The sequence below is a fragment of the Octodon degus genome, unplaced genomic scaffold (assembly GCF_000260255.1).
Source record: "Octodon degus isolate 3935 unplaced genomic scaffold, OctDeg1.0 scaffold00017, whole genome shotgun sequence".
NCBI classification, from domain to species: domain Eukaryota; kingdom Metazoa; phylum Chordata; class Mammalia; order Rodentia; family Octodontidae; genus Octodon; species Octodon degus.
In genome coordinates, this window is record NW_004524593.1 from 335,293 (window position 1) to 357,952 (window position 22,660).

Here is a 22,660-nt window from a genome sequence, read left to right on the forward strand (position 1 = left end):
AGGTTAGTTACAGCGTAGCGTCTGCAACTGTATCCACAAACTGCTACATTAAAATCCAGTGTTTTATGTTGTAGAGTGAATGATCTTTTACCCTGCACAATTTTGAAACAGCATGCATTGGTCATCTTGAAAATATCAGATCAATGAGTTATGCAGATCTTATAAATTTTGACACTTTTCATTATATAATATGAAAACATCACATTAGTTAACATCACCACCGATCTCATCAGAAAAAAAATCTATAAATATTAGGAAGCTGTCAAGCTCGTGATGATAAATACAAGTTTTTCAAAATTCTAATTTTTGTTTGAGAGTTTAAATTTCGTCATTGGGAACAAATGCTGTCAGTTTTCCTTAAAGAAGCTAGCTTACTTCATTTCTGTAGAAAATGTCTGCCAAGTGCTCCAGGCTGCAAACCCATGGATTCTCGGGTTGTTATCCTTTCATGAAAAATAGAGTTCCATAAAGGAAGTTGCTAATTCAGCTTGCAAACCAATCCCATGCATAATTTTCTTTGGCACCCTGGGTTTTGATAGACTCAGATGTGCTTTATGTGTCCTTCCCATTCCACCACCCAGAATATTAGAAAGATATATACTGAAGGTCAAGATTCAATCAAATTAAAGTCTACTGATTTAAGGATATTCCTAAATAAAGCTAGTGGATGTGTATCAGGTCTACACAAGTTGGCTTAGCATGTATAAATGTTGAAAATGTCATTTGGTGTGACTGCCTTTATTTAAATCAAGATAGCAGCATTTTTATTGACCTTTGCTTTTATACCTTCAGTTCAAGTGTCCCATGTACAACTGAAAGAACAAAAAGGACGCATATGTTGAGAAGCCCTATTTCAGAAGATGTAAACTTTCTTTCTAGTTCCACCCAGGAGTGCAATCTTGAAGCTCTACTGCTCACTGAAATGTTTACATGTTAGGTGGGTGGGTGTGTAATTCAGTGGCAAAGTACTTGCCTAGTATGCACAAGGCCCTGAGCTCAATCCCCAGTACCACAACTCCCCCCAAAAATTTGTTGTCTATGGCCATATACCACCCTGTCTACAGTCATCCTACCCCAAATGCACCCAATCTCCTCTGAAATGTTTGCATGTCACAGGGGCAAGATTTTCCAGCAGAATCTTTTTCTTGGGATGGAGTTTAAAATGTCATCACCACTCTCATAGGAAAGGAAATTTCCATTGTCTCTCAAATTATACTTAGGGACAACAAAGGACACACAGTCCTTGACCTATCCTGACCCTTCTTGTAGTGACAGAGACCACCTGTGTTCTAACTTTCCACCAAAGCCAGGGACTGCAAGTGATGAGGCTGCAGAAAAAAATATAACAATTAAAAATAGATAAATGCAGATTGATGCCCACTTTGAGGCTCCAGAATCCCCCCCATACAACTCAAAAGGCTAAGCTGGAGAGGAGGAGCATGTGCCAAATATCACTTGGGAAACAAAGGAAAACAGTGACTAATAATTCACGGTTGCAACAAAGTCTTTCAAAATTCTCGCAGTGGGACTTTATTTATTTAAGTAGGCAAGTTCTAATAATATATTATCAGTTATTTCTTTTGTGTAAGAAATGCTAAACTTTAATTAAAGTACAGAGTATTTGTCAAAAGCATCTTCTGTCCCTAATCTCACCTCAGAGTAAGCAACTGTTGCCTGATTTCATTTCTGATTGACTGGATAGGAGCTAGTCCCCTCCCCCTTGACTAGTTGACAATGGCACTGATGAATCATAAAAGCAGACTACTAAACACAGAATAAGTAATAAAAATAAAAAGAATCCTAAGGGTCATAACCCAAGGCCTCTGCCACGGATAGGTTATGCCCAGACGTCATTACCTAGTAACTCCTGTCACATTCTTGACTTAGGTTTGGGAGAGTCATTCTTTTATCTTCCATCATTTCTTATAGAATGGTCAAAGCCATTCTTGAAAGGAAAGCCACTTTATTAGAGAGGTAGTAAAGGTAGTTCTATCTTTAATTAAATATAATAAACAAAATTTAGTAGGCAATGGCTTGTCAGTTAGTGCATTTAGGAATGCCAGCTATTACTTCCTCTGAGAGGGAATCCCTGACTATTCTACTCAAAAGAGCATCCTCTATCCTCTGCCCTTCTGCTCTGCTCTGTGTACTTATCTGTACCTGAGATAATCGGTTTTAGTTCTCTTTTTTCCCATTAAAACAAACTTTATTCTACTCTATCTCCAGCCATAGAACAGTACCTGATGTTCTCACATTGCAACAGAGATAGATGATCAACATATTTTTTGTTTAACAATTAAATGAGAGATTGTGCGTATCCCTTATGTCCTTTATTTTAGATTACAGCTCTCCTGATTGTTGAGTTGTTTAAAAATTATTGAAAATCAGAGTAAAAATAGTTACAGGATGAGCATGTATGTGAGCTACAACCAATTACTGATTGATCTGAAATAAAGTATTCTCAAAGTGTACACATATCAATGAAATCAAAACTAGATTTGATTTCTAAAAATGTAGTGTGTGCAGAAATTCTCTACCTTTTAAAGATATAAATCAAAGTACTGCTAATCTATTCTTTTGTTTTGCCTCTTATATTGTCTTCATCAGACATGGACAACATCCAGTGACTGTGTACTGTCCACACTCCAATACCCAGCAAATGAAAATATCTCTTAATTAGACTCTGCTGTGTCTAACATCCAAATGTTGATGATCAACATCTCCATTCCTCTGGCAGTAATTTTTACAATTGTACACTCATTTTGTTAAAGATCACTAAACAAAGTAATAATCTTATAATTTTGCACTTTCTGGAAAAGTATGTATTTCATTCAATCTCATAGTTTTGAGTGTATCTTTTTTAAATGAGGAAATGGAAGCTTGGAAAGCTAAATAAGTTGCCTAGTGTCACACATGCCTATCAGAACCGAGGCTGTTAGAATGGAGGAAACATTTGAATAGTATTTTCCAGTCCCTTCCACATTGTGGTGCACATTGAAAATTCTCTTTGTATGGAGCATTAGGGTCATGGATAAGGCTGCTCAGACATGAGAACAGGGCAAAAGGTCCTCCTACCCCAGTTTTTGCCCAGATGCCCCAAAGACTACAATCCATTTGTGGCATCCCAAGAAGCTGGCCTGCACAGTGTTTAAAAAGGTCTAATCCAGACCCTTGCACTGTGAGCAAACCATGAGACAGTGAAGGCAAGCAGGTTGCCTGAAGGAAAGTAACCAGGCAGCAGTAGAAATTGAACAGAACACTGTGGTCCTGAACTTCCCCCGTGCTGCTAACTGCGGCTACGATGGTGACAATAGCAGCAACTGAAACCAAAGGAGGTGCTGTGGGAGGACAAAATGGGGCTTGCGCACCTGCTAGGCAAGCACTCTCCCATTGCGCTGCCACCCCAGCACTAAGAAAGAAACTGGGATGAAGTCGCTTCATTAGTGAGGCATTTTGGTTTTCAGTCCAGCACCATGCCCATGCCATGCTGTCATTTTTATACTATTTGCCTTGGTGTAGCTCAAGTTAGAGAGTATTTTATTGCACTCTCATCCCCCTTAAATGTTTACTATCTTTAGCAAAAATGATTTCACTACCCAGAGAGTTCTATTTCTTTACCTATATGAAACATGAATTTACTCTCTATTCAAAACACAGTGCAACATTTATATGGTAGACAATATATTTAGGTGGTTTAAATGGTTTCATCATGCTCATTTACAGAAGAAATTAGGCAGAGAACAAAATCAGGTATATGCGCAGAGCATCATGGGAGGTGTCAGAGATAATGTCTGGCTCCATGTTTGCTCCAGAAATCATAACAAAGAATAAAAATGACCCAGAAAAATGAACGATACTATTCCAGGGAACATTTTATGTGCAAATAATAAAAACTAATGGCTAACATTTAATGAATTCTTATTATGTACTAGGCATTCCTAGCATCTTATAAAGGTTAGCTAATGAAATATTCCTATAAGGAGAGAAATATAATTATTTTATCTTATGGATGATGAAATTGAGGCACACATATATTCATTTGCCCAGTGGGTAACAGCCAGTAGATGAAACAAGATTTAAGTGCAAGCTATTGTTCCTTTTCTGGGACACAGTTTTGACCATTATGATATAATACTTCTACCTGTGAGAATGAGTGATATTGTGAGTGGAGGTGTGTGTATGGGGGGGTCCTTTAAAGAATGCAGGGATACTTGAAGAAATTGATCACAAAATTTTATTAGAGAATGAACCTAACTTAATGCATATAAGGAACTACATTTATTTTTTTAAAGAAAGAAATACCAAATAAACAAGTACAAAATCAAATCTTTTTTCATAATGAATTATAGTGAGGCATCACATGGTTTGGACCCAAAAGGTTTACAAGGTTGTGGGATCTTTAGCAGCTAAAGTACTTATCCTGGAACTCTGATTAGGCATCCTGAGAAGGCTGTTTAAAAAGATAGTGCCTCCTCCTGGCTGGGGTTTCCTGTCACATCACATGATTTCATCCTCTCACACTCCCACCATGATACCATCCACCATGTGATTGAAGAGGGATCTCAAAAACCCTAAATATCAATAATCATGGACCAAATAAATTTCTTTTCTTTATAAAATTTCCAGCATTGGGTATTTTGTTATAGTACTGGAAAACTAATGGATACAGGTATCAACTCAGAATTAGGCGTAGCAGAATTAGGCTTCAGCCATAGGGAGGTTCAAATTATGAGTTTTCACTGTTTTTTTTTTCCTTCTCCAGTAAGTTGTGTTTCTGCCCTTAATGGTTGTTAATTGAATCAAACTAATTGGGAAACATCTGTGAATGGAGTTTGAGTCAAAAAATCATCAAAGTGTGCTTACACAACACAATAACCTGGTTCTTTCCAGCATCTGAAAACCTCAGAAGACACTACTGGAAGGCAGCCTGAGCTACTATTCAAAGAATAAATGATCATTTCCGATTTTTCATTTAGCAGTTTTCTTCCAGTAATAAAATAATCAAGGCTCTTTTTTTCCTAAAAGAATGTTTTCTATATATCAATTATATTAACACACATTGCTTCAATTAAGCCATCATCTTTGTTTCAATTAAGACATCAAGTAAATCTCCATTTCAATTTAGCCATTTCTCATAAAATATTCTCCCACTGTGTTTGTTACACAGTAAACAGTCTTAGAAAGCAAACATTTCGAGCCATGCTGTCGTCTCTATAGAAAGTGTCTTTAGAATAGCAGAGGCTACTACACCAATGGCTCAAGGGTGGAGGCAAAGGGTGGACAGAGCACTGCAACACAGACTTTGCCTAGGAAAGGTATTCATGTGGTATTGTGAAAGGTTACTTCAGGAGCCTGCTATCATTGACAAAAGTTTCCTTCATTTTCATCTCCCACTAGCATATGTTAGCTTGGCCTTGAGTGAATAATATCTATCGCTGACAAAAGGTTAAGGGAACCATAAAATCACCAAAAACGACCAAGACAAAGGCTAAGAAAGGTAAAATCTGTATCACAAGGTATAACCCAGAACGTTACGTCAGTCATCCTCACCAGCACTCAGATGTAAATATACAAAGATATAGAGATTTACATTCACAAACCATCATAGTTGTCTTTGCTCCTGCTTAATCCTAATGGTCCAGATTGCTAATAGACAAGGCTTCATATTGTACATGAATTTAAGGGCTTCTCTAGAATTAGAAGGGAAGTCTGCAATAGGAGAGCTAAACCATAGCCATGTGAATCCTCAGGCAATAGGAGCTCCAGCAGGGCTTTGGGACTAGACCAGCCATGAGCCAGCTCTGCATTTGAAGCATAAAAGGATCTCAAATGAGAATACTAAATACCTACAAGGTGCTTCTAATTCTAAATATGTAAATAAAATGTAGTGTCTCCAAGTCACCAGTTACCCTGCAGTACTATGCTCTTCTGTGTTACACAAGGTCAACAAGAAATCTGTCAGCAAGAACCCCCTGCAGGGACTCATGGCTTTGGAAGATGAAAGACCAAGAAAGAGCACAGCTGGGGTCTTCATCCCAGGTGCAGTCTCCAGCAGCTGAACACTTAAGCACCACTTTTTGGGCTTGTAAACTGAGAACATTGATCCAGCCCCCATGAAGAGTCATTGCCTGTAAGGTTTCCTTCTTTGTAAAGCCTTAAGGTGAAGGGTATTTGAACATAAATAGGTAGATAGCTATGCACAGAGAGAGAGAGAGAGAGAGAGAGAGAGAGAGAGAGAGAGAGAGAGAGAGAGAGAGAGAGAGAGAGAGAGAGAGAGAGAGAGGTGTTCTGAAGCAAACTATACTTCAATGAGGCTGAAATCTAGTGGTAATGAATAATGCAGCTTACAGTGTTGGTGTTAGTGCTGAGACTTCATGCTCTACCACTGGATTATTCTATTATCAATGTTCTAATCTTTTATCTTTCCACATCTTTGGAGGAAACATGTTCAAGCCCATTTTCTAGGTGGCATCCCAGGATGCCCATCAATAGGGTATCATTGGTCAAGTCATATTCCCCCTATCCTCAGCATGTAGATACTCCCCTTCCACCTGTGGCACCCTTGCAGGCCTGGAACCCTTCTGTCCCAGTGTAGGTGTGCTTGTTGGTGTTAGGAGCCATTTGTTCCTCCTGAGCTTGACTCCAGGCTGTTTTTTTCAGGGAGGGAACAAATGTCATTTCCAGGAGAACTGACCAATCTCCTATTAACTCAGAGAGTGTTTCTCAGAATAGGACCTGGGACTCCCTGGAGGTTGGGGGACATCTTAAAGCAGCTGTGGATCCCAGGATGCCCAGCCCCAAACAGAGCTTGCAAACAATGACAAAACACATGAGCTGCCAAGACAAAGAATATTACCCCCTCTTTTCTTCGACCCTGCTGATTACCTCTATTCATCTCTTACTTGGGGCACCCTCTCTGCATTTGGCCCTCAACAAAATCGCAGCTCTGAGAGGGACTGAGAAATCACTGTTACCATTACCTTACCATTGTTCTTGTGTGGACTATGTTTGAAGAAATAATCTGGCCAAATTTCCTTGAAAAATGAAGGGAGGCACAGGGTAAGTTATTGAATAAAATATTTAAGAACTTTGATGCAACATGATGAGTTGGCTTTAAGCTAAGAATACAGCCAGCTTACATCATTTTTTTCCTCGTGACTTACCTTTGTTTGCTTAAATTGTGAAACAAAGACCTATAGGAAAGTTCCTCACCTATCAACCCATTCTGGGAACATGTAAATGCTTCTGTTCTTTGACCCCATTGTTCTTGTGGAAAATCATCTTCTCCAACCAGCTTAAGCCTTGCCAATTTGACATGGGGGGCTTCTTGAGGACCGTGATATTCCTGAAGTGTTCTAGAAACTGAGAGGGCATCTCTTGTTTCATCTCTCTGGCTCACATCCAGCGCTCAGTACACCAAGCTAAGACATTATCTTGTTTACTTTTTCTTTCCATGGTGATCACATTTATCATCTTGAAAAACTCCCACAAAAGGGACTATTCAAAGCCAACCTACAGATTGACGGATGTCAGTTATTTACCTCAGGGACTCGGCTGAGTGGGTTTCACATTCACTAGTTGGACGTTTCAGGGGATCAGGGATCTGTCATGCTTTGGGTCCTGAACAGAAGGCAGTATTTCTAGACACATCACATCATCAAGAGATTTCTATCTCAACAACAGATTACTGTAATATACTTGGCCATTAGAGCCTCTGCCGCTATAATGAATAAGACATGATTAATCTGAGCTATAAAAAGAAATAATAATAAAAATCACAATCTCATATTGGTATAGAGTATTCTTTTAGGTTTCATTTTTTAAATTACAAACAATTTTCACACATGCCCAACTATTTTATCTATACAAGGACCTTGGAAGAAAAGAAAGGTAATATCATTAATCAACTATTAACCTTTTATTGGTTAACAAATAAGAGATTTGTCCCAAGTCTCAGTTGATTGGTGGTTGAGTTAAAATAGAATCAGGTCCTGCTATCAATTTTTTTTCACTTGTCTGTGACCTTTGCTCATGTTCAGGCACCACTGCCCACATCATTCTATTTCTTAGGGAATTCTTCTGCCCTTTTGGCTAGTGTAGATAGGAGAAACCTGTAGTTAGTAAGATTGCAATCCAGGAGTCATTTGGGTAAATAGTTTCTTGGCCCTTGCAACTATTGAAGACACAGTTGAAGAAATGATGCCAACCCTTCCCTGATGTCCTGGTGCTCTGTCCTTCTTGCTGTCTAGAGGAACTCAAGAAGCCTGGCATGGAGGTAATTTAGCAGCCTGCTGTGTTCTCAAACAACAGCCCGTAAACAATGATTGGCCAATTTCATTCTAATCTTTTCAATTTTGCTCTAATTAAAATCAAGCTGCAGCTTTCAAACAGTTTAATTAAGGCTGATTGGGAGAACTGGGGAGGGGAGAGTCAAGTTTAAAGGAAGAGGAGAAGGAGATCAGGGCTTGGAGAGTCTCACACTGCCCTAGTGAGACTCGGGCACTTGGAGAGTGGTGTGTTTCTAAAACTGACATAAAATAGATGCACACATTGGTATGTAAGACCAGTAAATCTGTAAAATCAGAAGCAAGTGAAAAGGAAGAGAAGGCATGTTTTTCCAGCGCAGAAACCATAGCTCGGCAGTAACCACCCAATCTGCTGGCCCAGAGTTCATCTCTTCACTCTACAGGAAATGACTCCTCTCCCCAGCAAGCTGATAGTGCATTCCATCCTTGGAAGCATAAGATTTCTTCATAGGCGTCCCACGATCTACTTCACACCAAAAGAAATCCCCGTAGGCTTCAAACTGCTTCCATTATTCTAAAATTTTACTCTTTCTTATAACGTGCTAGGCCTTCTGGTACTGCTTTTACAAGCATTTATATGCGGCTACTTTTCTTTGCACTGTTTTTCATTCCTTTCAGAGTTTCCATATGTCTAGATCCCCATGTTCAATCTACTCTACTTGCAACACAGCTTTTCAATGTACTTCTTTTTAAAGATGCCACCCAAGTTGAACACCCTCCAATGTGTTCCAAGCCACTGAGAGCACATTTGAATGTAAGATTTGAACATATCACCATTATCATCATTATCACCATTATCATGAGCCGCTGTATTTTCAGGAATGGGACTTGATGTTTTCTGCTTTTTAAATCAATAACCCAATATTACAAATGCCAGGGTAGTCCATTGACTCATTATTCTTGCTTGTATCAGGAGGCACTTGACATGCGATTTTGCTATCAATCACTTACATGGACAGTGCTTATTTCCCAACTCCATATGTACAAGAGGAATGCTTATGGAACTTTGCTCTGGACAAAGGAATGAGGGCAGAGTGATAGTGTAAAGACCTCAAGAGGCATTGGATGTTTCCACTGTCCCATCTGCACTGCTGTGCACACTATGAGAATTGTTTCCCCCACAAGTAGGGGTGCTATTGTTTCAGCCTGGACCGCAACACAAATAGCATTGAAGCGACAGTTTCCTTGTAGACCCATATCCTGAAACAAAACTAATATAGACAATCTATATATCATGGTAGGAACAACTTTTTAACTACTGAATTTTATGTGTAATTACAGCAGTAGCTAAATGATGCACACCACAGCTTTTGCCCTATTTTATGGCTAGGAGAATGGAGGCTCAGATAACTTAAGCATCTTAGTCAGGAATATATAGCTAAGTAAAAGGTGAAGATGGTCTATGCTCTTTCTCCTAGCGGCACTTCATTAATGCACTGGTTACTTACACTTTAAAGATGAAAATATTTGTGGCCAACAGTAATTTAATGGTCAATCAGTATTGCCTATTTCTTCCCAATCCCAAATATTTATAAAAATGATAAAAATAGTAAATCTAGATCACCTACATCTTTTATTTGTGAAGTATTTTTACCTTAAGTCTAGGATTTTGCGGTTCACTCACTTCATTCCCTATGGAAGTGACTTGGAAGTTGTTCCATAAGTGTTTGCATTTTCCTTCTCGATACCTGGATGGACAATCTCTCCACTAGCAATCTCTGCATTTGTGTGTAGCCATGTGGTTGAGTTCTGCCCAATGGAATATGAACTCAGGCCCAGCCATAAGAACCTCCAATGAAATCCTTCATGCTCTCTCTTTCCTTGTCTCCCAAGATCCACAAGAGGAATCTGAGGCCTTGGAGATGGCAGAGGTCAAAGGAGTCTTGGTATTGATTGCGACGATGAAGAATCTCCTCCATTCCCCCCAATAAATTATATTAGAGCAGGACATGAGCAAAACAGTACAGTGGTATCTCAGTTCATGAACTTAATTCTTTCCCCAATTTGGGTCACAAATAAAATTGGATGGATGAGAACCAAATTAAATTTTCCCACACATTCAATATTGAATCTCACCATTGAATTTGATTCATCTCACTTCCAATTCAGTTTATGACCAGAATCATGGAAATTAAGAATTAAGTTTGTGAACTGAGGCGCTATAACCATCGAGTCACTAAGGGTTGGGAACTGTTGCCTTGACTGATTGCTATCTTGATGGTATCAATTTATATTATTCTATCTGGGCAGAATGATTTTGACTCCTGATGATACTGCCCAGATTTGTAAACATCCTTTTGAGTTACATGATTTTGTTGTCTATAGTGTCAGACATCTATGTAACCACTTTTCAGTTCAGCAATGTTCCTACATTCCTACATGGACACCTCTCTCCCTGCTCTCACCATGTTACCACTTGAGAAATGGTGTTGTTCCTGAGTCCTTGGCCTTTGCGTCATGGGACTTTGATGTGTGATATGTGCTTAGAGGGAAAGCACCTGTCACTGTTAAGGATTTATTTTGAAATAGATATCTATAACTACAAAATCAATGGATAGATTAACTCAGGGGACAGAGAGGGAGAATGATATGTAAATTTTAAGTGATAAATTTGATTGATGATGAATTTCTAGACAGTAGAACAAGTTTAATAGCCTTACAGCCTGACTCTTCTTCTTCCCTTTTGACTGAGTCTCCTTTCATTTACTCTTCTTTGGGTTCCCCAGTTTACTATTTCTCCTATTTGTCTCTGAGATGCTCCCACAGGTGAGTAAACATTTAATTTGAAACAAACCAAATCTCTTTTTGGTAAATAATTGGAAAAAGTGTACTTATCCAATCAGATTTACTAAAGAAAAAAATGAGGCTCATAGATGCAAAACAACTTATGTAAGATCACACATTTGGAAGCCTTGGAACTGTGATTTAAATCAAAGGAGTCTATTCTAGAGTCTGACGTTTCAACCACTTGTTTTCTGCTCCATTTAATTCAGTACAGTAATTCCCAGCACATCCAACCCTTCCCAAATGATTTCAAACTCATATTATATCTTTATATCTGGCAGATGTGGTGCAGAAGAGAGAAAGGTGAAGTAAGATGTATTTTTTGCCTGAAGGATCTCACCTTCAAGTGAAGAGCAAAGAGAGATAAACAAACATACAAATGTACAAAAGAAGTTCTAAAGTAGAAATATGAAGGGAATGAAGGGAATCATAGGTAATAGTCAGTCATTTCTCATAGGAATGAACAAAGACTTCATAAGAGACTTCATACAGAGGCAATGGTTAAATAAGTTTGCAAGATGAGAAGGAGCTCAGCTGTCAGAAGTAATGGAAAGAGCTTTGCAAATAGAGGGAATGGGTCAGGGAGGGACACAGGGCACCCAAAGGCCCTCAGTGACTGGGCATATCTGAAGATGCCCACTGGGGTTGGAACATAGGAAAAACATGAAGAAAGGTTGGAACATAATTAGGAAAAACATGAAGAAAGGTTGGAACATAATTAGTAGCACCAAATATTTACTGCCTATTTGCTAAAATGCTGACTGGGTGGATTTTAAAATGACTTTTATACTAAAAAAAAATGAATTTGAGTTTTGTTGCTTGGGTACAGAGGAACCAACAGAGGACTTCCACCAGCTTATATTGGAGAAGATAAAATATACAGGTGTTAAATGATGAAGGCAGGAAAAGACAGTAGAGGCTGCATTTTTCATTTGAAACAGGGTCTCACTATGCAGTTCAGGCTGGCTTTGCACTTATTATGTAACCCAGGCTAGCCTTGAACTCAAGGTGATGCTCCTGTTTTGTCCTCCTGAGTGCTGGGATTATAGGCACACACGAGTACACCCAGCAGCAGAGGATGGATTTCATAGATTGTTCATAGGTACAGGTTACAGTTTAGACAGGGATGGGGATGAAAAATAGGCAGGAGGTCCAGCACCAGAGAGGCTCATCATGCCAAAAAGCACAACACAGTACAGCAGAGACTCAGTAAGTGTAGGGGAAACCTCATGAGTACAGCGTGGCTAAGATCTTACCACAGAGAGAAGCCTCAGCATACAGAATGAAGCTAAATAGGAGGTAGATATAGTTCTTTGAGAATTTGAAAATAAGTGTCAGAATTCTTTCACCTGAAAGAAAAGACCTGTGTCCTCCCAATGCATCTTGGGAACACATTTGCAATCTTTCTTGAAACTTTGATGCTTCGGTTGCAGAGCATGGTCATCCCATTTCTGAGGTGCTTCTATGACCTAGCGCTATCATCGCTAATTTTCGAGAACTGTGGGGAAGGCAGGAAGTTAAGGAAGTCTGTGAGAAGGAAATGCCTGATGTGAGAAACCTTAAATGGGGAACTGATATCGATCCATGACAAAATCCATAAGCACTTTGAAAAGTGAACACGTAGGAGAGGTCCCTAGGAGCTAGACTTGGTTTAAGAAGAATATCTTATGTCAAAATAAATTCCATATATTTCCTTTATAAGGAAAGATGAAAAGGGGAGAAATGGGGGAGAAAACAAGAGCAGCATGCAAGAGAGAACATGAGGAAAAAGATAGAGAAAAAAAACAACCTCTGGAGGGAGCTTAGACAGTGCTAAGAAATTTAAGAATCAGGAGACATAATAACAGTTTTCAGGTATCTAGACACCTGCTGTGAATAAAAGACATTTAAACTTGTTCTGGAGAAGAAAACACAGAATTAGGACCAATAAGTAAAGCTATGGACAGAAGGACTATTCAGTTTCAAAAAGATCTTTACAGTGATGTAGGCTGTTCAATGAAAATCCTAACAGCTGGAACAGTGTGACCACCCCTTGAGGGCTGGGGATGTGTTTGTCTGAAGAGGGCAGCAAATGGGTGATCTAAAGTTTCCTTTTAATTTACAGATTCAGGCATCACTCGGTTCTGCTCTGGTTTCTCTTGCACACCGCGGCACCGTCTTTGCAGATCTGACCTCTTGTCTCACATGCCTAAGTCCTGTGTCCTCAGATTTCATCTTCCAGACTGGCCATAATAAATATGTGGGCACCAGAAATACGCATAACTCTATTTAGTCATTGCAGAAGCAAAGGAATATATGATCATCCTTGTATTGCTTTTCTTCTGTTGAGTCCCACTTGAATGTGACTTTCTCAATGAGCCAACACGGAAGGACCTCCTCAGCCTCTTTTCCTTTCCATGTCTATTGTATTCACAACTGAATATATACACTGAAGCCACAAGCAAGGCACTAACGTTTACCCCTGTTACTAGTAAGCCAACTCTGAAGCCTATGTCAAGGGATCACTAGGTGTGTACATGCCTCTAAGGATCCAGGAGAAGTTATTCCCGAAAGAATCTTCTTCCTGTCCCTTCTCCGTCACTAGCATGTCCCCAGGCGAGACCCAGGCTCTCCAAAGAATATAAGAATTCTCCCAGGTAGTGCTGGTTCTGGCCATCTCCCTGTTCCCTCATCAGAGCCTCCTCCCCAGCCAGGGAAACTTCTTGCTTGCTCTGACATTCAGAGCTTGTTTGTTCTTTGCAGGGAGCAGGGGAACAGATACATTTCTGGGCCCTAGAGAGAAGCTGGAAGGATGCTAGAACCATGGAGAATTGAGCAAGACAGAAGAAAAAACATGATGGAGGAATCCTGCCAGATTTCTGCATCTTCTCTAAAACGTGGCCTCACTAGAAGTGCCCTAACAGCCATCCTTTCATATCCTGCAACTGAAGTCTCATTAACTTCCTCGCATGATCGCTTAGTATGTAATGCATGTGGTAGTAAGTGGGACTGCCCCAGAGCATGTAGCAATCAAAAAAGTCTCCATTTGCATCATTGCCCCCCCCAAAAAAAGGTTTTTTTGTATGAACTGAGGTTTCTTCTGGCTTTGTGAAATTATTCCTTGAAATATAACATTTCCAAGTGTACATGGATGTTTTTAAATCAGTTCCTGCCTGATCATAACATCAGTGGCTGCACAGTTAATTAACACTGAATTTTTATAAGCTATTTCCAGAAAAGAAGTAAGATGTTACAGCTCAGGAATGGCATCAAGGATCCCTCTAGTACAGGACTCAGTTTATGGAAGTCGAGTGCATCCTAGCAGAGACACACTGTCCATCCGTGGAAGCCAACACCCAACAAATCTGCCAGGGGTGCAGCCTCAGGAAAAGGCATCTGTAGCTTCCTCCCACACAGGGTTACCCAGAGTCCAAGTACAATGGGGCTTTCTGGAAGGAAAAGAAGACTGTAAGGTCTTTAACTGAGATTAGCCATCTCTGGGGCCCCTGCAGCCTGTCTACATCCTAAAGGTCTGTTGGAATTCGAGGAGCAAGAGAGGCAAATGCTGTAGCCAGGTCCAACTGAGAGCACTGTTTCTCTCAGAACCCACACTCAGATGACTTGGATTAAGTTATAATCATTTAATGATCAGGTATCCCTCCCACTGCCATCAGTTGATTTCTAGCTCTTCCCCCTTCCAGTTGGCTGACAACCACTAAAACTCCATGTTTTCATTCATAATATGGTGTACAAACAGCATGTCTTTACAGAATTCTTAGCAGAGGATGTTAAGCAATGTGTATGTGTGGCTTAGCTCTGGCACGGCCCCCAATGGCTTTGTGCATTTGAAAAGTGATTGGATCCTGAGGGTATGAAAGCTGGCGTGCACACTGTGAGGAGGTGGGTCCAGGTGGGAAGGGGAGGGTCACAGAGCCTGGAGCTGAAAAGGTGGATTCTCACTACTGGTTCCATTTTCTTTCCTGGTCCTGGCTGCTCTGATGTGGGCCGTTTTCCTCTGCATGGCCCTTATGCTATGCTGTGTCTGCCTTGGCACTGGCCAATCATGGTGTGGGCTCAAAATTCGAAAACTGTGAAATTTGAAGAAATTTTGAGTGTCAGTGTTGTGTCTGAGTGATGACAAAGTGACACACAAAACACTGCATAAAATGCAAAATGCTGGGCACACAATGATTATTTGATGCCCATTAGCTATCATTATTTGTCTTGTTAATCCTAGGAAATAGAGCAAGTTCTTTGCTTTTTTTCTTTTTAAATCTTTTATTATTTGTTTGTTTGGTTGGTAAAGGGTATGGCCACACAGCTCAGCTCTTAGTGTTCCTCCTGTCTCAGCCTCCCCAGCACTGTGATTATAGGCATATACCACTATGCCTGGCTTCAAGACTGGCATGGCATGCAGTACCAGGGATCCAACTTGTGTCCTTGCACTTGCCAGGCAAGTGCTTAGACTGCCAAGCTATCTCCCCAGCTCAAAACTTTCTCTCTCTCTCTCTCTGTCTCTCTGTCTCTGTCTCTGTCTCTGTCTCTCTCTCTCTCTCTCTCTCTCTCTCTCTCTCTCTTTCTCTCTCTCTGGTACTGGGCATTGAACTCAGAACCTTGCACTTGCCAGGTAGGTGTTTGTGCCACTGACCTATCTTTCTAGCCCTGCTTTTCGTCCATTAAGTTAAACAGACACTTAAACAACTATGTCTATCCCATCAGAACACCTCCTTAGTCTTTTCTTTTTAGACTATGCTTCAATACTGTGTATGGTCCATGCATTGAGACCCTGCTTACAATATGGTCTTGTCTGTTGGACACACCTCCCTCGAGGGGACAAGCCCTCTGGCCAACGCCTCCTCCTCCTCACACTCTGCTCCCTTGGCAGAGCTTCCTGTGAACCTTCCTGCTCACACAGTCTGATGACCATCTCCAGTTGTTTCACTTGGGCCTGGGCTTATCACCTGAAGATGGGGAAGGAGGTTTGAGAAAAGTGGGAGAGGGTAGAGTGACTAGGGAAAGAGGATCAAAACTGATCAAGATTGTAGATATAGCTATTATTCTCCCTCAAATGAATGTAATTATGTAGCGCAAACATGTATTAATAAAATGACTTAGCCCATCATGCAGACAGAGAAATGAGGCTTAGCTGCCTTTAGTTTGAGGCAAGGCTATGGAGGATTGGAATTCTCATCTCGGACTAAGGCCCAAGCCTTCCTCTGCTAGCCAGGTGACCTGCCTCGTCCTGGTTCCCATTATGGAGGGCAACACGGATGACTGGCATGAGAACCAAACTCCATTCAAACACTCCTCCAACGCAGCTCGGCCCATATGGGTTGGCTTCCTCCTCTATATCCTTGAGGGCCCAGCTCCCTGAAGTCTGGGTCATGTCCCCAGCACCTCTGGCACAGCCAGCACTCCTAGTTACCCACTAAGTCCATGCTGAATAAAGAAAGCCCTCGTCACGTGCCCTGCACTGTTCTAAACTCCATGCACTGAAATAATTTTCTTGTGGGAGAAGTGGGAAGTTCTGAGGTGAGAGAAATGTGGCAGAAGCCAAAAAAAGACAGAAAATTGAGAAACTCTGACCCAGAAAAAGCTCTTCTCTTTAAGAAAAAAAATATATGACTAGCCAGTGTCCGTGTCTGCTGGTGTCTGTGTCGTGACCATTTCCAGATGCAGCCTTCTCTGCCGCTTTCCGCATGTATGTGTCTCTGAGTAGCAGTTCACTTCTGAATAAAATTAATTATTTCTCCAGGCAGAAATTAATCCTCCTTTTCTCTGCCTGACTGACTCAAGATCTCTCTACTCAGTCTCATCTGAAAATAAATCGGAACTTGCCCTCTCCCCTTGGCCATTCTATTCTGTGTGCTCACCTCGCGCCTTGCACATTTGTAGTTTCGCATGTTCTCTCCACAGACCACCATGGCAATCTTATCTCAAGCCAGAGCGGTTCTCCTGGGTGTATCTCCCAAAATATGGTAAAGTCTAGGGCCGGAGCATGTCCTGGAGGAATTTGAGACCAGTGTCCGAAGAACTCATTCTGACTCAGCCACCGTGGACCACCTCTATCTGTCAGCCATTAGGAATGTACTTTCTTTCCCCAGCACTCGAGACGCTATGTTTCAGGGTATTTTGGGGTATGTATGCCATCACTCAACCTGGCTGTTGACTCTCCTGTTTTTTATCTACTTTGGGCACTCTTCCAGCTCCTAGGAAATGCTCTCCACAAAAGACATGCCCCCTAAATACTTTGTGAAAGGACTTAGCCAATGTGTGATGTAGAAAGACTACCCTTACTTCAATTTTTAAAGCATAAATGATGCTAGATTTTTATTTGAACTACTAGACTTACAGGACCTTAAAGCACTGTTTAATATATTCTCACCAGGTGAGTCTTTGTTATATTCCATTTTCCCAAAGTAGAAATGGCAAGAATTGCCTTCGGTCCTGCATATTGTAGGCACACAATTCTTTTTACTTCATTTTATTTACCCTTAATGCTGGAAAATGACACGCCTTTCAATGGTAGTGCTTTTTGAAATTGCACTCTAGGAAAAACATCAGTGTTTGAGAGACATTTTTGGAATTTTGGAGAAACAGGATAAGAACACAGTAAGGGAAGGCACGGCCTTGTGCTTGTTGGCATTCTTATCAGACACAGGGAACTGGCTGTGCTGGTCCCAAGCCACATCTGTGCTCCTCTGTCTGCAGGGCAATTCCACTAGCTCCAACTGACAGTGTTCATCCTGCACATTACCTTTGACTCCAGCTCCCAGATTTTTCTGTGCACCGCAATCTAGCACTTTCTCCAAATGAATTTATCTGCAAGCTCCATCAGATCCAGAACTATATCTACCTTGTTCATAGTTTATTTCCAGAATCTAGGGAAATAGTGAGAAGTATCTTTTGGAATTACTTGTTGAATGAATGAATGAATGAATGAATGAATGAATGAATGAATGAATGAATGAGTGAGTGAAGGCACTAGTGACTTTGAATTTATTTGGTTTGTTTGTGTTCCCTTTTCCCCCTTTTCGTGCCAAGGAACCAGAGAACTCTTTCATTTGGGTCTTTGTGCATCTTGCATCACAGGGACAGCACATAGGTCTGAAATGCTTGGTACATTTCCATAACTGAAGCGGAGACAGGATTCAGCATGGGGATGAGGATACACTGGGGCTCATCCTTCAAACACTTCTGGAATAAAGTACTTTTTTTCAGCACTGAGAATGGAATTTCAGGGCAGGTACACTGAGCTATATTCTCCGCACTTCTTATTTTTTAAACTGAGGCAACATTTTGCTGTATAACTCAGGCTGGACTAGAATTTGACACTCTCTTGCCTCAGCCTTCCACATGCAGAGAGCACAGACATAAGCCACCATGCCTTGCTGGAATGTAATTCCTGAGTGAAGGGCTAAGGTGCCTCTGACTGGGCCTATAATCTCAGTTATTAGATTTATATGTCAGGGCGGCTGTGCATTGAGCCAGTACTAGACTCTTGGTCAAAGCAACCTCTATTTTGTTCGGTCTCTCTGAGAAGGAGTGCCTGTGAACTGCAGCCTTTTCATTGTCATACTGCCTCAAATTTTGCTTTAATTTTAATTACAACAGTACTCTACATACTGTTCCTTAACTCCGTGTAGCCAAAAGGTAAATCCAGTGAGAGGTTTTAAAATTAACTGTGTTATCATGTTCTGTTCATTTCTTCAGAAGAACTAACCTCCTTTCCTGCCTGACCCAACCGCCCAAGAACCCTGGTTTCCCAGGTGGATCCCTGTAGCTCCATGATAACAGGCTGCCTCTAGACCAGAGGCTATAGGAATGCCTAAGAAATCACTGGGATTTACCTCAGCAGACTGGGGTTGGTTTTGGTTGCCTTTTATTTATGTGGATTGTGATCTCTTAATTGGAGATGGTGCCTCTCCCAGGGTTCGCTGTTTATCCAAATCAGTATTTGTTAGTTGGGTGGACGTGGTTGGGATGATAAATCAGCTCTGGAGCTCCTCCTGTGACTGCTTCCACAGCTGTTTTCCGCTTCCTCACCTCCACATCTCCCTGGGGGCACCCACAGGCTGCTTCTAGGCCCTGCAGCCTTTTCTGCTTTTAAATTTTTCTCCCGCTGCTGTTAACTATTCTTATGACTTCATGTGCCTTGGTACTAAATTTAACCTCCCTTGACTACTGTTCTCCTTCATTTGTAAGATCTTCTATACATTCTCTCACTAGCACAAATGCATTGTGGGGGAAGCTGCTTTCCCATAATGCCTCTCTCCTCCATTCTGGCTACTTAGGCACCCTGCTTCATCTCTAAATTAATGCAATCAAATGCAGTGCTCCTAAAGTTTTGGTGCCTCAGGGTGCACCCCAGGATCTTTTTCAAATGCAGATTCTGATTCTTCAGGTGCTGCATTTCTAAGAGGCTTAAGAGGCTCTAGGCCCATGCTGCTGGGCTGTTCCCCAGACCAAACAGCCAGCAGAAGGCTTCTCATACTCGTTCTTTTCATCTTTCACTCTCTTCGCATCTAAATTATCACCAGATCTTGGCTTTTGTCCTCACTGCCACCAGGCAGATTGTTTTTCCTTAACATTACTGCTGTGGTGCCTGCTGAAAAGTTCTTTCTTCTTAACTTCATTCATTCACTGCATCATCTAATTTTATCCCCTCTTACCCGATACCTTCTTGGTTTTCAGCTTTGGCTATACTTTGGTTCTAGATATTTGCAAACTTTGCCCAGAACATGAAGTTCTCTTCTTTTTTCAATAAAGACATCTATTTAGTTTCTTGTTTTGCTTTCCTAAGAGACTTCCAATGTCCTAGAAGAGGTATGTAGAAATGGAGGCAGTAATGATACAGATCAATATTTTGGAACTATACCTAGCTCTGGGTTCCTCCCAACTACCATATTGTATTCCCTGTTCTCTATGATTTTTAACTTTCTTACTTTAATTTATTCTTCCCAAGTTTTAAGTGTTTTATCGTAGTGGCTTGGATTTTTTCCAATCCTGTGATTATCTCTCTATTAAAACCTTAATACAAAAAGAAATTTAAAAAAAACAGACTGCTCATTACTTTGATTTGTAGCAAAGAGAGAATGGAACATTACTGCTAGAGTGTTTCGAGAAACCGTATTTACATTTGCATCAGCTCAATTTAGGGGCCTGATTAGGGTGCACATTATGATGAAGATGCACTTAGCAGTCAAGGGGAGGTGGCCTGGCCACGAGTAATGAGCAGGAGCCTTCAGGTCAGCAGCCCTGAGTGCTATTTCTGGCTGGGACTGGCTACCTCTCTGACCTTGGATAACTCTGCTTCACTGACTTAGACCCTAAGAGCCCCTGTCTGACTCACAGCACAGCCATGAGAGTTTGCTCACTCAAGATTCAATATGGCAGGGGCTATGCAGTGGAGTAAAGGAGGGGACACTTGGGGTCCCGAATGGAACTGGAGGCAACTTACAGCTGCACTCATAGCTCTTCCCATTAGCTTATTAAGAAAAGTGTCTGAGAAATGGACTGATTGCTCAGACCTTGGGCAGGCATGAGTAGAGGACATGCTAAGGAATTGATTGATGGAATTATAACAGCAATGGCCAGTTCTGGAGGCATGCCTAAGGACTGCTGCTGCTTGGCAATCCCTGACTTCAGCAGCCAGAGCTTGGCCTCAGCCACTCATGCACTGGAAATATCTTGTTCCCTCTGGTAGCCATTGCAGCCAGTAGGAACAGTCCCCAGAGAAGATTTGATCACTGTCCAATTGAGATCCTCTCCCAAAAAAAGAGCTACATTGAGAGTAAGGGTTAACACTCTTTAAAAAGGTAAGCAAAAGAACAATTTTCCCTTTTCTAATATAGGTTGCCAATGCCAAGCACTCAGCAGACCTTATAACAAAGATGGTATACATGGCTTTCATATCATTGCCACACTCACCTGGGTTATATTTACTGAGGGTGATCCAATAATATCAGGAAATATTTATTAAGCATTGTTTTAAATACCATGCATAAGCTAATTCAGTTCATGTCTACATTAACACCTTAGGTGGACACTATTGATTGTCCTTGCTTTACAAATAAGGAAATTGGGAAATCATGAGTTTAAGTAATTTTCCAAATATCCTACAACTAATAATAATCAGTAGCTCCAGGATTAGAATCGAGATCGCCATCAAGCTCTGGTCTTCAGCCTTAACCATCTATAGCAAGACAAATCTATAGTGGAGTGAGCGAAGGTCACTAAAGCCTATCCTTAGTGAGGCTGGAGCTAATCTGGATTGCTTAGTTATTACAAAGGGGCCACACTTTCTGATTTCAAAAGAAGAATGGGTAAAATTTAAGGTTTCGTGTCAGAACCTTACTGGGCAAGAAAGAGATGTGATCTTATCATTAGCTAGACCAGAAGGAGAATCTTGCTTCTATATGTGAGTTTCAGGAGATTCTATATCAAGTATTCTGGCCCGAACATCTTTGGAAACTCTTATTCTTTCCCATCTCAGCACATTCCCCCTTCTGTATGGGAAGAACATGGGCATAACATCTGATTTCTTTGTGCCAAGATCTTCCTTAAAGAAATAAATTTAAGACTAATTCTTTCAGAGGCCCATTATTTCTCCACAAAGCATTTCTGGTACTCTGTGTAAGCTTTTTCTCTCTCTGTTCTTTTGGGTAGTAGGAGAAAATCTGGGGGATGACCCAGTGTATATGTCACCAGTTTTCTGTGACCTGCTTTAGTCAGTGGAAGGCAAACTCCTGAACTTGCCAGAGACAATTGCTATAGAGATGAAAGTAATGAAGATTACAGAAAACTCCTTGTGGGATAATTTAAACACTTACAAGAACGGATGAAGCCACCATTTTGCTTAATCACTGAAAGCAAAACTCCCAGAATGCTCTTGGACCAGTAGTGTGTGACCATTTGCTTCTTGTCCCACTAGAAGGTCACAAATCAGAATACTGCATTCTTGACAGAATGAATGGTTACTGTTGCCTCAAGTGCAGGTTCATGTGTAATAACTGACCCCAGAGAAACAGAGTGCCACATTGTAAGAGCTTGTCATATTAAATGATCAGAAAACCATTACCAAGCGATGGAGCAGTTGCTGGTGCAGAAGTGATCACTGATCCTCACCATGAGTCAGCTTTCAGCTGCTTCCCAGGCAGTAACCAGCTGCCAGGGTTCCCAGACATTGGGCTTAGTGTGGGAAAACAATCCACAGAGGAAAGAAGGCTTCAAAGGGCTTCCTGTCACCCTCTGAAGTAGGTCGATTCCCAATAGTAGATAGTAGAATTCCAATCTGACCTCAGTTCCAATACACTTAAAAATATTTTGGTGGTAATATGCTTCTGTGAGATTTGAAGTGAACCAACGAGTCCAAGATAAATTTAATCTTATTTTATTACACTGGAAGGATTCTCTGTTTAAACATATTTAAAATCAGAGTGCATTGTCTGATTTTTTTATTTTTTGAAGAGGTGGAAAAAAAAATCTTATCCATCTAAATTTACCTTGTACAAAATTTGTGGAATATAATTATGTGTTTACTGAAAGCTGAGTCAATCTCTGCTCCATATCACTTCTTACCTGCTTTCACC

The 22,660-nt window shown here is 40.9% G+C and overlaps 1 protein-coding gene across 1 annotated transcript in view; it reads right to left on the reverse strand.

The window, feature by feature from the left end:
- The window catches only part of Brinp2 (BMP/retinoic acid inducible neural specific 2), a 96,807-nt gene that overhangs the window by 20,294 nt on the left and 53,853 nt on the right, over positions 1-22,660 (reverse strand). The window lies entirely within an intron of this gene.